The sequence below is a fragment of the Xyrauchen texanus genome, chromosome 34 (genome assembly GCF_025860055.1).
Source record: "Xyrauchen texanus isolate HMW12.3.18 chromosome 34, RBS_HiC_50CHRs, whole genome shotgun sequence".
Classification (NCBI taxonomy): domain Eukaryota; kingdom Metazoa; phylum Chordata; class Actinopteri; order Cypriniformes; family Catostomidae; genus Xyrauchen; species Xyrauchen texanus.
The window spans coordinates 37,144,331-37,158,467 of NC_068309.1; the positions used below are offsets into that span (position 1 = coordinate 37,144,331).

At 37.5% G+C, this 14,137-nt stretch overlaps 8 non-coding genes across 8 annotated transcripts; all 8 read right to left on the reverse strand.

The window, feature by feature from the left end:
- Positions 1 to 750: 750 nt before the first annotated feature.
- Positions 751 to 821, reverse strand: trnag-gcc (transfer RNA glycine (anticodon GCC)). Its single transcript has one exon. It is a non-coding gene; the product is annotated as a tRNA-Gly (tRNA).
- Positions 822 to 1,872: 1,051 nt separating this feature from the next.
- Positions 1,873 to 1,943, reverse strand: trnag-gcc (transfer RNA glycine (anticodon GCC)). Its single transcript has one exon. It is a non-coding gene; the product is annotated as a tRNA-Gly (tRNA).
- Positions 1,944 to 2,993: 1,050 nt separating this feature from the next.
- On the reverse strand, positions 2,994 to 3,064 carry trnag-gcc (transfer RNA glycine (anticodon GCC)). Its single transcript has one exon. It is a non-coding gene; the product is annotated as a tRNA-Gly (tRNA).
- Positions 3,065 to 3,646: 582 nt separating this feature from the next.
- trnag-gcc (transfer RNA glycine (anticodon GCC)) lies at positions 3,647 to 3,717 on the reverse strand. Its single transcript has one exon. It is a non-coding gene; the product is annotated as a tRNA-Gly (tRNA).
- A 1,069-nt stretch (positions 3,718 to 4,786) lies between these two features.
- trnag-gcc (transfer RNA glycine (anticodon GCC)) lies at positions 4,787 to 4,857 on the reverse strand. Its single transcript has one exon. It is a non-coding gene; the product is annotated as a tRNA-Gly (tRNA).
- A 1,069-nt stretch (positions 4,858 to 5,926) lies between these two features.
- Positions 5,927 to 5,997, reverse strand: trnag-gcc (transfer RNA glycine (anticodon GCC)). The gene has a single exon. It is a non-coding gene; the product is annotated as a tRNA-Gly (tRNA).
- A 1,558-nt stretch (positions 5,998 to 7,555) lies between these two features.
- On the reverse strand, positions 7,556 to 7,626 carry trnag-gcc (transfer RNA glycine (anticodon GCC)). Its single transcript has one exon. It is a non-coding gene; the product is annotated as a tRNA-Gly (tRNA).
- A 1,052-nt stretch (positions 7,627 to 8,678) lies between these two features.
- Positions 8,679 to 8,749, reverse strand: trnag-ccc (transfer RNA glycine (anticodon CCC)). Its single transcript has one exon. It is a non-coding gene; the product is annotated as a tRNA-Gly (tRNA).
- Between the last annotated feature and the right edge of the window lie 5,388 nt (positions 8,750 to 14,137).

Consider the following 14,137-nt stretch of genomic DNA (forward strand, 5'->3'; position numbering starts at 1 on the left):
CATAATGTAACATTCACATGCATTGGCCAGGAATCAGACCCTGGTAAAAAGAAAGACATTTACCACTGAACCATCAATGAACACGCTTTTCACAGTTGTTGGAAGCAACTTGCCAAACCGAATGTCAAGTAGAGTTGAAGGCAAATTTTAAAGAGAATCTATTGTGATGGTGTTGAACTACCAATTTTTTGAACGTCTCAATTGAAACACCTTGAAGAAGCAGCCATAACAGCCAAGAATCTGGCATAATGTAATATTCACATGCATTGGCCAGGAATCAGACCCTAGTAAAAAGAAAGACATTTACCACTGAACCATCAATGAACATGCTTTTCACAGTTGTTGGAAGCAACTTGCCAAACCGAATGTCTAGTAGAGATGAAGTCAAATTTTAAAGAGAATCTATTGTGATGGTATTGGACTACCAAATTTTAGAACTTCTCAATTGAAACACCTTGAACAAGCAGCCATAACAGCCAGGAATCTGGCATAATGTAACATTCACATGCATTGGCCAGGAATCAGACCCTGGTAAAAAGAAAGACATTTACCACTGAACCATCAATGAATATGCTTTTCACAATTGTTGGAAGCAACTTGCCAAACCGAATGTCAAGTAGAGTTGAAGGCAAATTTTAAAGGGAAGCTATTGTGATGGTGTTGAACTACCAATTTTTTGAACGTCTCAATTGAAACACCTTGAAGAAGCAGCCATAACAACCAAGTACCTGGCATAATGTAACATTTACATGCATTGGCCGGGAATCGGACCCGGGTCTCCCGCGTGGCAGGCGAGAATTCTACCACTGAACCACCAATGCTTGCAATAGTGGCATGCAGTTTTCTAAATGTTCATGTTAGGGTTATGGCTCAAGACCTCATTCAGGAATACAGGCATCCACATTGATAGGGAATCAACCTTGCACTCAAATGCTAAAAAGCAGCTAAGAATGTATCATAACATTTCCCCTGACAACATACATCCTTTCTGCATAATGCAAACACTTCTTATTACAAGTAACATAGACACTTTTTCTGACAACATCCTCAACTCACAAATATAATGAGAAAAAAATGTATAGCACAATAAGGACAGACAGCTTTCACAGGAAGTTCCCTGGTACAACCCAACACATGTAACTTGCATTGCCCAAGAATCGGACCTGGTAAAAAGAAAGACATTTACCACTGAACCATCAACGAACATGCATTTCACAGTTGTTGAAAGCAACTTGCCAAACCGAATGTCTAGTAGAGATGAAGGCAAATTTTAAAGAGAATCTATTGTGATGGTATTGGACTACCAAATTTTAGAACTTCTCAATTGAAACACCTTGAACAAGCAGCCATAACAGCCAGGAATCTGGCATAATGTAACATTCACATGCATTGGCCAGGAATCAGACCCTGGTAAAAAGAAAGACATTTACCACTGAACCATCAATGAATATGCTTTTCACAATTGTTGGAAGCAACTTGCCAAACCGAATGTCAAGTAGAGTTGAAGGCAAATTTTAAAGAGAATCTATTGTGATGGTGTTGAACTACCAATTTTTTGAACGTCTCAATTGAAACACCTTGAAGAAGCAGCCATAACAGCCAAGAATCTGGCATAATGTAATATTCACATGCATTGGCCAGGAATCAGACCCTGGTAAAAAGAAAGACATTTACCACTGAACCATCAATGAACATGCTTTCACAGTTGTTGGAAGCAACTTGCCAAACCGAATGTCAAGTAGAGTTGAAGGCAAATTTTAAAGAGAATCTATTGTGATGGTGTTGAACTACCAATTTTTTGAACGTCTCAATTGAAACACCTTGAAGAAGCAGCCATAACAGCCAAGTACCTGGCATAATGTAACATTTACATGCATTGGCCGGGAATCGGACCCGGGTCTCCCGCGTGGCAGGCGAGAATTCTACCACTGAACCACCAATGCTTGCAATAGTGGCATGCAGTTTTCTAAATGTTCATGTTAGGGTTATGGCTCAAGACCTCATTCAGGAATACAGGCATCCACATTGATAGGGAATCAACCTTGCACTCAAATGCTAAAAAGCAGCTAAGAATGTATCATAACATTTCCCTGACAACATACATCCTTTCTGCATAATGCAAACACTTCTTATTACAAGTAACATAGACACTTTTTCTGACAACATCCTCAACTCACAAATATAATGAGAAAAAAATGTATAGCACAATAAGGACAGACAGCTTTCACAGGAAGTTCCCTGGTACAACCCCACACATGTAACTTGCATTGCCCAAGAATCGGACCTGGTAAAAAGAAAGACATTTACCACTGAACCATCAACGAACATGCATTTCACAGTTGTTGAAAGCAACTTGCCAAACCGAATGTCTAGTAGAGATGAAGGCAAATTTTAAAGAGAATCTATTGTGATGGTATTGGACTACCAAATTTTAGAACTTCTCAATTGAAACACCTTGAACAAGCAGCCATAACAGCCAGGAATCTGGCATAATGTAACATTCACATGCATTGGCCAGGAATCAGACCCTGGTAAAAAGAAAGACATTTACCACTGAACCATCAATGAATATGCTTTTCACAATTGTTGGAAGCAACTTGCCAAACCGAATGTCAAGTAGAGTTGAAGGCAAATTTTAAAGAGAATCTATTGTGATGGTGTTGAACTACCAATTTTTTGAACGTCTCAATTGAAACACCTTGAAGAAGCAGCCATAACAGCCAAGAATCTGGCATAATGTAATATTCACATGCATTGGCCAGGAATCAGACCCTGGTAAAAAGAAAGCCATTTACCACTGAACCATCAATGAACATGCTTTCACAGTTGTTGGAAGCAACTTGCCAAACCGAATGTCAAGTAGAGTTGAAGGCAAATTTTAAAGAGAATCTATTGTGATGGTGTTGAACTACCAATTTTTTGAACGTCTCAATTGAAACACCTTGAAGAAGCAGCCATAACAGCCAAGTACCTGGCATAATGTAACATTTACATGCATTGGCCGGGAATCGGACCCGGGTCTCCCGCGTGGCAGGCGAGAATTCTACCACTGAACCACCAATGCTTGCTGTAGCTACAAACAGTTTTCTAAATGTTCATGTTAGGGTTATGGCTCAAGACCTCATTCAGGAATACAGGCATCCACATTGATAGGGAATCAACCTTGCACTCAAATGCTAAAAAGCAGCTAAGAATGTATCATAACATTTCCCCTGACAACATACATCCTTTCTGCATAATGCAAACACTTCTTATTACAAGTAACATAGACACTTTTTCTGACAACATCCTCAACTCACAAATATAATGACAGAAAAATGTATAGCACAATAAGGACAGACAGCTTTCACAGGAAGTTCCCTGGTACAACCCCACACATGTAACTTGCATTGCCCAAGAATCGGACCTGGTAAAAAGAAAGACATTTACCACTGAACCATCAATGAACATGCTTTTCACAGTTGTTGAAAGCAACTTGCCAAACCGAATGTCTAGTAGAGATGAAGGCAAAGTTTAAAGGGAAGCTATTGTGATGGTGTTGAACTACCAATTTTTGGAACGTCTCAATTGAAACACCTTGAAGAAGCAGCCATAACAGCCAAGTACCTTGCATAATGTAACATTCCGGCATAATGTAACATTTATATGCATTGGCCAGGAATCGGACCCGGGTCTCCCGCGAGGCAGGCGAGAATTCTACCACTGAACCACCAATGCTTGCTATAGTTGACTACAGTTTTCTAAATGTTCATGTTAGGGTTATGGCTCAAGACCTCATTCAGGAATACAGGCATCCACATTGATAGGGAATCAACCTTGCACTCAAATGCTAAAAAGCAGCTAAGAATGTATCATAACATTTCCCCTGACAACATACATCCTTTCTGCATAATGCAAACACTTCTTATTACAAGTAACATAGACACTTTTTCTGACAACATCCTCAACTCACAAATATAATGAGAAAAAATGTATAGCACAATAAGGACAGACAGCTTTCACAGGAAGTTCCCTGGTACAACCCCACACATGTAACTTGCATTGCCCAAGAATCGGACCTGGTAAAAAGAAAGACATTTACCACTGAACCATCAACGAACATGCATTTCACAGTTGTTGAAAGCAACTTGCCAAACCGAATGTCTAGTAGAGATGAAGGCAAATTTTAAAGAGAATCTATTGTGATGGTATTGGACTACCAAATTTTAGAACTTCTCAATTGAAACACCTTGAAGAAGCAGCCATAACAGCCAAGAATCTGGCATAATGTAACATTCACATGCATTGGCCAGGAATCAGACCCTGGTAAAAAGAAAGACATTTACCACTGAACCATCAATGAACACGCTTTTCACAGTTGTTGGAAGCAACTTGCCAAACCGAATGTCAAGTAGAGTTGAAGGCAAATTTTAAAGAGAATCTATTGTGATGGTGTTGAACTACCAATTTTTTGAACGTCTCAATTGAAACACCTTGAAGAAGCAGCCATAACAGCCAAGAATCTGGCATAATGTAACATTCACATGCATTGGCCAGGAATCAGACCCTGGTAAAAAGAAAGACATTTACCACTGAACCATCAATGAACACGCTTTTCACAGTTGTTGAAAGCAACTTGCCAAACCGAATGTTTAGTAGAGATGAAGGCAAAGTTTAAAGGGAAGCTATTGTGATGGTGTTGAACTACCAATTTTTTGAACTTGTCAGTTGAAACACCTTGAACAAGCAGCCATAACAGCCAAGTACCTGGCATAATGTAACATTCCGGCATAATGTAACATTTATTTGCATTGGCCGGGAATCAGACCCGGGTCTCCCGAGTGGCAGGCGAGAATTCTACCACTGAACCACCAATGCTTGCAATAGTGGCATGCAGTTTTCTAAATGTTCATGTTAGGGTTATGGCTCAAGACCTCATTCAGGAATACAGGCATCCACATTGATAGGGAATCAACCTTGCACTCAAATGCTAAAAAGCAGCTAAGAATGTATCATAACATTTCCCCTGACAACATACATCCTTTCTGCATAATGCAAACACTTCTTATTACAAGTAACATAGACACTTTTTCTGACAACATCCTCAACTCACAAATATAATGAGAGAAAAATGTATAGCACAATAAGGACAGACAGCTTTCACAGGAAGTTCCCTGGTACAACCCAACACATGTAACTTGCATTGCACAAGAATCGGACCTGGTAAAAAGAAAGACATTTACCACTGAACCATCAATGAACATGCTTTTCACAGTTGTTGGAAGCAACTTGCCAAACCGAATGTCAAGTAGAGTTGGAGGCAAATTTTAAAGAGAATCTATTGTGATGGTATTGGACTACCAATTTTTTGAACGTCTCAATTGAAACACCTTGAAGAAGCAGCCATAACAGCCAAGAATCTGGCATAATGTAATATTCACATGCATTGGCCAGGAATCAGACCCTGGTAAAAAGAAAGACATTTACCACTGAACCATCAATGAGCATGCTTTTCACAGTTGTTGGAAGCAACTTGACAAACCGAATGTCTAGTAGAGATGAAGGCAAAGTTTAAAGGGAAGCTATTGTGATGGTGTTGAACTACCAATTTTTTGAACGTCTCAATTGAAACACCTTGAAGAAGCAGCCATAACAGCCAAGAATCTGGCATAATGTAATATTCACATGCATTGGCCAGGAATCAGACCCTGGTAAAAAGAAAGACATTTACCACTGAACCATCAATGAACATGCTTTCACAGTTGTTGGAAGCAACTTGCCAAACCGAATGTCAAGTAGAGTTGAAGGCAAATTTTAAAGAGAATCTATTGTGATGGTGTTGAACTACCAATTTTTTGAACGTCTCAATTGAAACACCTTGAAGAAGCAGCCATAACAGCCAAGAATCTGGCATAATGTAACATTCCGGCATAATGTACCATTTATATGCATTGGCCGGGAATCGGACCCGGGTCTCCCACGTGGCAGGCGAGAATTCTACCACTGAACCACCAATGCTTGCTGTAGTTGCGTACAGTTTTCTAAATGTTCATGTTAGGGTTATGGCTCAAGACCTCATTCAGGAATACAGGCATCCACATTGATAGGGAATCAACCTTGCACTCAAATGCTAAAAAGCAGCTAAGAATGTATCATAACATTTCCCCTGACAACATACATCCTTTGTGCATAATGCAAACACTTCTTATTACAAGTAACATAGACACTTTTTCTGACAACATCCTCAACTCACAAATATAATGAGAGAAAAATGTATAGCACAATAAGGACAGACAGCTTTCACAGGAAGTTCCCTGGTACAACCCCACACATGTAACTTGCGTTGCCCAAGAATCGGACCTGGTAAAAAGAAAGACATTTACCACTGAACCATCAACGAACATGCTTTTCACAGTTGTTGAAAGCAACTTGCCAAACCGAATGTCTAGTAGAGATGAAGTCAAATTTTAAAGAGAATCTATTGTGATGGTATTGGACTACCACATTTTAGAACTTCTCAATTGAAACACCTTGAACAAGCAGCCATAACAGCCAGGAATCTGGCATAATGTAACATTCACATGCATTGGCCAGGAATAAGACCCTGGTAAAAAGAAAGACATTTACCACTGAACCATCAATGAACATGCTTTTCACAGTTGTTGGAAGCAACTTGCCAAACCGAATGTCTAGTAGAGATGAAGGCAAAGTTTAAAGGGAAGCTATTGTGATGGTGTTGAACTACCAATGTTTTGAACGTCTCAATTGAAACACCTTGAAGAAGCAGCCATAACAGCCAAGAATCTGGCATAATGTAATATTCACATGCATTGGCCAGGAATCAGACCCTGGTAAAAAGAAAGACATTTACCACTGAACCATCAATGAACATGCTTTTCACAGTTGTTGAAAGCAACTTGCCAAACCGAATGTCTAGTAGAGATGAAGTCAAATTTTAAAGAGAATCTATTGTGATGGTATTGGACTACCAAATTTTAGAACTTCTCAATTGAAACACCTTGAACAAGCAGCCATAACAGCCAGGAATCTGGCATAATGTAACATTCACATGCATTGGCCAGGAATCAGACCCTGGTAAAAACAAAGACATTTACCACTGAACCATCAATGAACATGCTTTTCACAGTTGTTGGAAGCAACTTGCCAAACCGAATGTCAAGTAGAGTTGAAGGCAAATTTTAAAGAGAATCTATTGTGATGGTGTTGAACTACCAATTTTTTGAACGTCTCAATTGAAACACCTTGAAGAAGCAGCCATAACAGCCAAGAATCTGGCATAATGTAATATTCACATGCATTGGCCAGGAATCAGACCCTGGTAAAAAGAAAGACATTTACCACTGAACCATCAATGAACATGCTTTTCACAGTTGTTGAAAGCAACTTGCCAAACCGAATGTCTAGTAGAGATGAAGGCAAAGTTTAAAGGGAAGCTATTGTGATGGTGTTGAACTACCAATTTTTTGAACGTCTCAATTGAAACACCTTGAAGAAGCAGCCATAACAGCCAAGTACCTTGCATAATGTAACATTCCGGCATAATGTACCATTTATATGCATTGGCCGGGAATCGGACCCGGGTCTCCCGCGTGGCAGGCGAGAATTCTACCACTGAACCACCAATGCTTGCTGTAGTTGCCTACAGTTTTCTAAATGTTCATGTTAGGGTTATGGCTCAAGACCTCATTCAGGAATACAGGCATCCACATTGATAGGGAATCAACCTTGCACTCAAATGCTAAAAAGCAGCTAAGAATGTATCATAACATTTCCCCTGACAACATACATCCTTTGTGCATAATGCAAACACTTCTTATTACAAGTAACATAGACACTTTTTCTGACAACATCCTCAACTCACAAATATAATGAGAGAAAAATGTATAGCACAATAAGGACAGACAGCTTTCACAGGAAGTTCCCTGGTACAACCCCACACATGTAACTTGCATTGCCCAAGAATCGGACCTGGTAAAAAGAAAGACATTTACCACTGAACCATCAACGAACATGCTTTTCACAGTTGTTGAAAGCAACTTGCCAAACCGAATGTCTAGTAGAGATGAAGTCAAATTTTAAAGAGAATCTATTGTGATGGTATTGGACTACCAAATTTTAGAACTTCTCAATTGAAACACCTTGAACAAGCAGCCATAACAGCCAGGAATCTGGCATAATGTAACATTCACATGCATTGGCCAGGAATAAGACCCTGGTAAAAAGAAAGACATTTACCACTGAACCATCAATGAACATGCTTTTCACAATTGTTGGAAGCAACTTGCCAAACCGAATGTCTAGTAGAGATGAAGGCAAAGTTTAAAGGGAAGCTATTGTGATGGTGTTGAGCTACCAATGTTTTGAACGTCTCAATTGAAACACCTTGAAGAAGCAGCCATAACAGCCAAGAATCTGGCATAATGTAATATTCACATGCATTGGCCAGGAATCAGACCCTGGTAAAAAGAAAGACATTTACCACTGAACCATCAATGAACATGCTTTTCACAGTTGTTGAAAGCAACTTGCCAAACCGAATGTCTAGTAGAGATGAAGGCAAAGTTTAAAGGGAAGCTATTGTGATGGTGTTGAACTACCAATTTTTTGAACGTCTCAATTGAAACACCTTGAAGAAGCAGCCATAACAGCCAAGTACCTGACATAATGTAACATTTACATGCATTGGCCAGGAATCGGACCCGGGTCTCCCGCGTGGGAGGCAAGAATTCTACCACTGAACCACCAATGCTTGCTGTAGTTGCCTATAGTTTTCTAAATGTTCATGTTAGGGTTATGGCTCAAGACCTCATTCAGGAATACAGGCATCCACATTGATAGGGAATCAACCTTGCACTCAAATGCTAAAAAGCAGCTAAGAATGTATCATAACATTTCCCCTGACAACATACATCCTTTCTGCATAATGCAAACACTTCTTATTACAAGTAACATAGACACGTTTTCTGACAACATCCTCAACTCACAAATATAATGAGAGAAAAATGTATAGCACAATAAGGACAGACAGCTTTCACAGGAAGTTCCCTGGTACAACCCCACACATGTAACTTGCATTGCCCAAGAATCGGACCTGGTAAAAAGAAAGACATTTACCACTGAACCATCAATGAACATGCTTTTCACAGTTGTTGAAAGCAACTTGCCAAACCGAATGTCTAGTAGAGATGAAGTCAAATTTTAAAGAGAATCTATTGTGATGGTATTGGACTACCAAATTTTAGAACTTCTCAATTGAAACACCTTGAACAAGCAGCCATAACAGCCAAGAATCTGGCATAATGTAACATTCACATGCATTGGCCAGGAATCAGACCCTGGTAAAAAGAAAGACATTTACCACTGAACCATCAATGAATGTGCTTTTCACAGTTGTTGGAAGCAACTTGCCAAACCGAATGTCAAGTAGAGTTGAAGGCAAATTTTAAAGAAAATCTATTGTGATGGTGTTGAACTACCAATTTTTTGAACGTCTCAATTGAAACACCTTGAAGAAGCAGCCATAACAGCCAAGAATCTGGCATAATGTAATATTCACATGCATTGGCCAGGAATAAGACCCTGGTAAAAAGAAAGACATTTACCACTGAACCATCAATGAACATGATTTTCACAGTTGTTGAAAGCAACTTGCCAAACCGAATGTCTAGTAGAGATGAAGGCAAAGTTGAAAGGGAAGCTATTGTGATGGTGTTGAACTACCAATTTTTTGAACGTCTCTATTGAAACACCTTGAAGAAGCAGCCATAACAGCCAAGTACCTTGCATAATGTAACATTTACATGCATTGGCCGGGAATCGGACCCGGGTCTCCCGCGTGGTGTAGTATATTTTTTATCAAGTTAATCAGGAGTAATCGATGAAAACATGGTTGATTTATACCACAGTTATGTCTGAGGGGCAAACATGCAGTTTACTGTATGTAAAGGCCTGTGACGTGATGAATATGTGCTCACATAGGTTTGACTATTTGACTGTGTGTGCAGAAACATAAATAGCATTACTTAGGGGGGAGAATTGATCTCTTCCAAAGGACATTCTGTTACTTCTTAATATGGTCAAGACCAGAGTCAATGAAGAGCATGATAGATAATGCATGTAAGCCCCACCTTGTTTGAGGAGGTATATTTAAGTAAAACCAAACCAAAGATGCTTCAGTTGTTGTTGTTGTTGTTGTTGGTACTGTGGTTTCACCGTAGGCAACTCGGCTTTATTGTGTGATAATAAAGTCTATTCTTCTGAAATCAAAACCCCAAAGATGATGAGTGATTTTTCACAAAATTGGCATGAAAAACTACAACAATTGGCGCCCGAACAGCGACAGAAGAGAGCAGAGTCTTTACATCACAGGCTGGCTGGGAAGGCGAACACAAACACGGTGGCCACCATTAGGAGGTAAGCATATTTTGCTTATAAACGTTTGTGTTACTTGCCAGTTCGCCTGTGGTGGTAAGAACGCTCAAAAAGCTCTTCTAAACCAATAAAAAAGGAAAATAAGAATAAATAAAGGGTTTTGATTCCAGAAGAAATAATTGCATGCAATCATCTGTAAATTTTTGTTAACTGTTTTATGTTTAAAAACCTGTAGGAACAGGTCACTCAAGAAGGGTGTGTTTGTGTTTAAAAACCTGTAGGAACAGGTCACTCAAGAAGGGTGTGTTTGTGTTTAAAAACCTGTAGGAACAGGTCACTCAAGAAGGGTGTGTTTGTGTTTAAAAACCTGTAGGAACGGGTCACTCAAAAAGAGTGTATGTTTATAAAACCTGTAGGAACAGGTCACTCAAGAGGAGTGTGTGTTTGTGTGTATAAAACCTGTAGGAACGGGTCACTCAAGAGGAGTGTGTGTTTGTGTGTATAAAACCTGTAGGAACGGGTCACTCAAGAGGAGTGTGTGTTTGTGTGTATAAAACCTGTAGGAACGGGTCACTCAAGAGGAGTGGTAGAATAGTTGCGTTCTAGAATTATTTTGTGTTATTGTGACACAAAAGTTTATAAATAAACACAGTTATTTATAAACTGTGTTTATAAAGGCCTTGTGTTTGTAAAAAGTGTGGTCATTTCTGTGGTTTGTGAGAGTATCTGTATTTGTGTTTGAAAGTGTGTAAAGAGCAAGTGTGTATGGACGTGTATGACTGAGTACAGACATAAGCCCAGTACAAAGATTGGACTGAAAGCCTGTCTTGAGAAACTTTGGAATAATGAACTTTGTTAAAATATAGAAAACTAAAAATGTTCCAAAATATCAGCCTGTGCTGCATAAATGGTAAGGGGTATATATGCAATTTACAGCAGAGAAAATATATTTGGGCTATTTTCAACCTTCCATCAATATATGGAGGCAGAGAAGAGCTGATATAACAGGAAGAAAAGGCACCTAATAAATATTCTGGTTGTAAAGTGGAGATAAAACCAATGATAAAGATATATAGATAGAAATATACATTTAATATAGATGTAAAACAAAATTAGGAAAAAAGAAATCAAAAAGTTAACTTACAACTGGCTGGAAAACATTTAGTCTTGGCTGTTCTTAGTCTAGCAGCTGTTGATTGGAATGGGCTAGAACATAACTCCTAAACTAGACTGTAGCATAGAAATGTATTTGACTTCATGCAGATAATCTATACATTCAAGAGATATTGTAGGGTGTGTGACCAAGTTAGAGAGACTCAGCTTTGCTGCGTAGACAGAAAATTAACTCTCAGCTGTGAAGTTTTTTAGAACTAGCAGCTGACGGTAAAATGTTAAGCTTCTGAACTGGTCAAATCACAGAAGAGAAGTAAACTTCATATAGAGAAGTTGTGAAATCAAAGAGATATCTGTGCTTAAAGTTTAACATTTAAAGCACAGGGATAAATAACAATAAAAAATTTGATATTGAAATAAAATTAAACAACTTTAAAGTAATTAAAATCAGTTTGAAAAATAAAAAAAAAGCTAGGAGAAAAATAAAATAATAAATAAAGAGAATAAGAATTAAAGCTTTAAGTCTAGTGTATTGCATTAAAATGAAGTCAACTAAGTAATTGGAATTTAAACAAAGGTTGTATTTAAGATAAGTATTGTTATATTACATAAGGTAAAACTCCAGTGGAAATACTAAAATCTAGAAGTCCACTGTGTATAATCTCAAAGAAATGAGAAAGCAAAATAAATAAATAAATAATAAAGTGACGTGAATGAACTTTGTGTATTAAAAAGTAAAGGTGAAAGAAATCGGGAAAATTGTTTCAAAATATTGCTGTTGAAGATTAGTGTAGAAGGAAATACATTTAAAAAAGAAATAAGAGACTCATTTATTCTCTAAATGTATTGATTTATTTAAATTAATGCTGCTAAAATAAGTTTTCATTTTTATATGCTAAGTAAAAATGAAGAAGGAACCAGTGGAGAAATAAAAACTAAGATCTAGATGAAGACTGATCCTAAAAGTAAATTGACAAACATATAGGAAATGTATTCATGTATGGGGTATAATAATTCAAATATTAGAAGAAAAGGAAAATGATTTAGAAAGACAGTTAGATTAAAAGGTTTAAAAATCAATAAATAAAAAGATAAGAGTAAAATAAAGTAAGAGCTATATCCAGAAAGTTTAAAATTCACTGAGAAATATAAAGCAGACCAGAAAAGCTGAGGCATGCAGAGGAGGGTAAAATGACAGGTTCCTTTTTAAAAATACCTCCCTATGTGACCCCAAAGGGCAACTCCCAAAGGTCAGCTCCAAATACTTTAGATAGAATGTGGATGTCATTTCTCGAAGTGTGGCCAGTAGTTATCAAAGCCACAGAAAAAGGGAAAGGGAGATTAGAAAGAAGGATTTTGAAATTGGAATATGAAAAATAAATCTTAAATGTGAAAATTTCACATTCATGTGTCTGTTTTATGTTCTGTCTAGTCCAATATGAGAGAATAACAGTTTCAACATTATTAAATTAAACTATAATGTCTTGATATATACATTTAAAAACCCATGATTATATGTTTTATTTTTGATGTGTTTAAATATGTCTGGAGAACAATGTATATGTTTGTGCAACTTTATTGGTGTAAATTTGATCAACCAACAAAAATAAGACAGATAGTGTTTATTATTTTTGCTAGGGAAGTCTGACTGGAGAGATTTAGTGAGACCTGATAGTGAACAGAGAGGTTAAACCCGGTGTCTCTCATAATGTCTCTAGTCAAACACAGGGGGCCCCCAAATTTTGAAAAAAGAGATAGCAGATTCTTTTGAGATTAGACATTTTTCTTTTATTTCTTTTGAGATTAGACATTTTTCTTTTATTTCTTGTTTTATATATACAGTGTAGGCATTGGTTGATCATGGGTACACTGAAAGTTGTCACTGAGACTAGAATTAAAGAAAATAAATTTAAGAATAATTTAAATCATTTCATGTTCTCTACGTTTCAAATTTGCTTAGAGAAGTTTTTTCTTGGGTTTGTTCTATGACCAGTCATGACAGCTAGAATTAAAATAAGTCCCAATATGTGGTGTATTTGATTGAAAAAATATTGATAATGCTAAGGAAAAATTGGAGATTGGTATTAGGTGAAACCCATAGAGAAACATTAGGATTAAATTGAATATCATAAATAATTTGATGTAATGTGTATATTCTGTGTGAAATTGATGCTAACCATGTTTTACTCTCTCTGTTGTCAGCATTGTGTAAGTCATTTCAATAACTCATTCTGGAACCAGACTCTCACCATTGCTGGGCCAGATGATTTGTTGAAGAAGCTTATGTTACAGGAGACAGTCCGGAGAAAAGGAAAAAGACTGAGAAATACAGTATGTGGGCTGTTATATTGACCCTCTTACTATCATGAATGCTGGTAATCATTACTGAATTGACATTTCAATTGTTGATTCAAATTTCTCTTCATAAGTTGATTTCAGTCATATATGACTAATTGGATGTTTGATTTTCCAAATGCCATCCATGGGTGCAATATCCATGTCTAAATTGTTCTGAGGGTCTAAATTTAAATCCAGCATCTAATTGCGAATTTGTTAATGTGAAGGTTAAACATTAAAACTAAATGGCAAAGTAAGAGTAACATATTGGATTGTTTACTCCCCTAAATTTTCAAAAGACTACCCTCACTTTAAA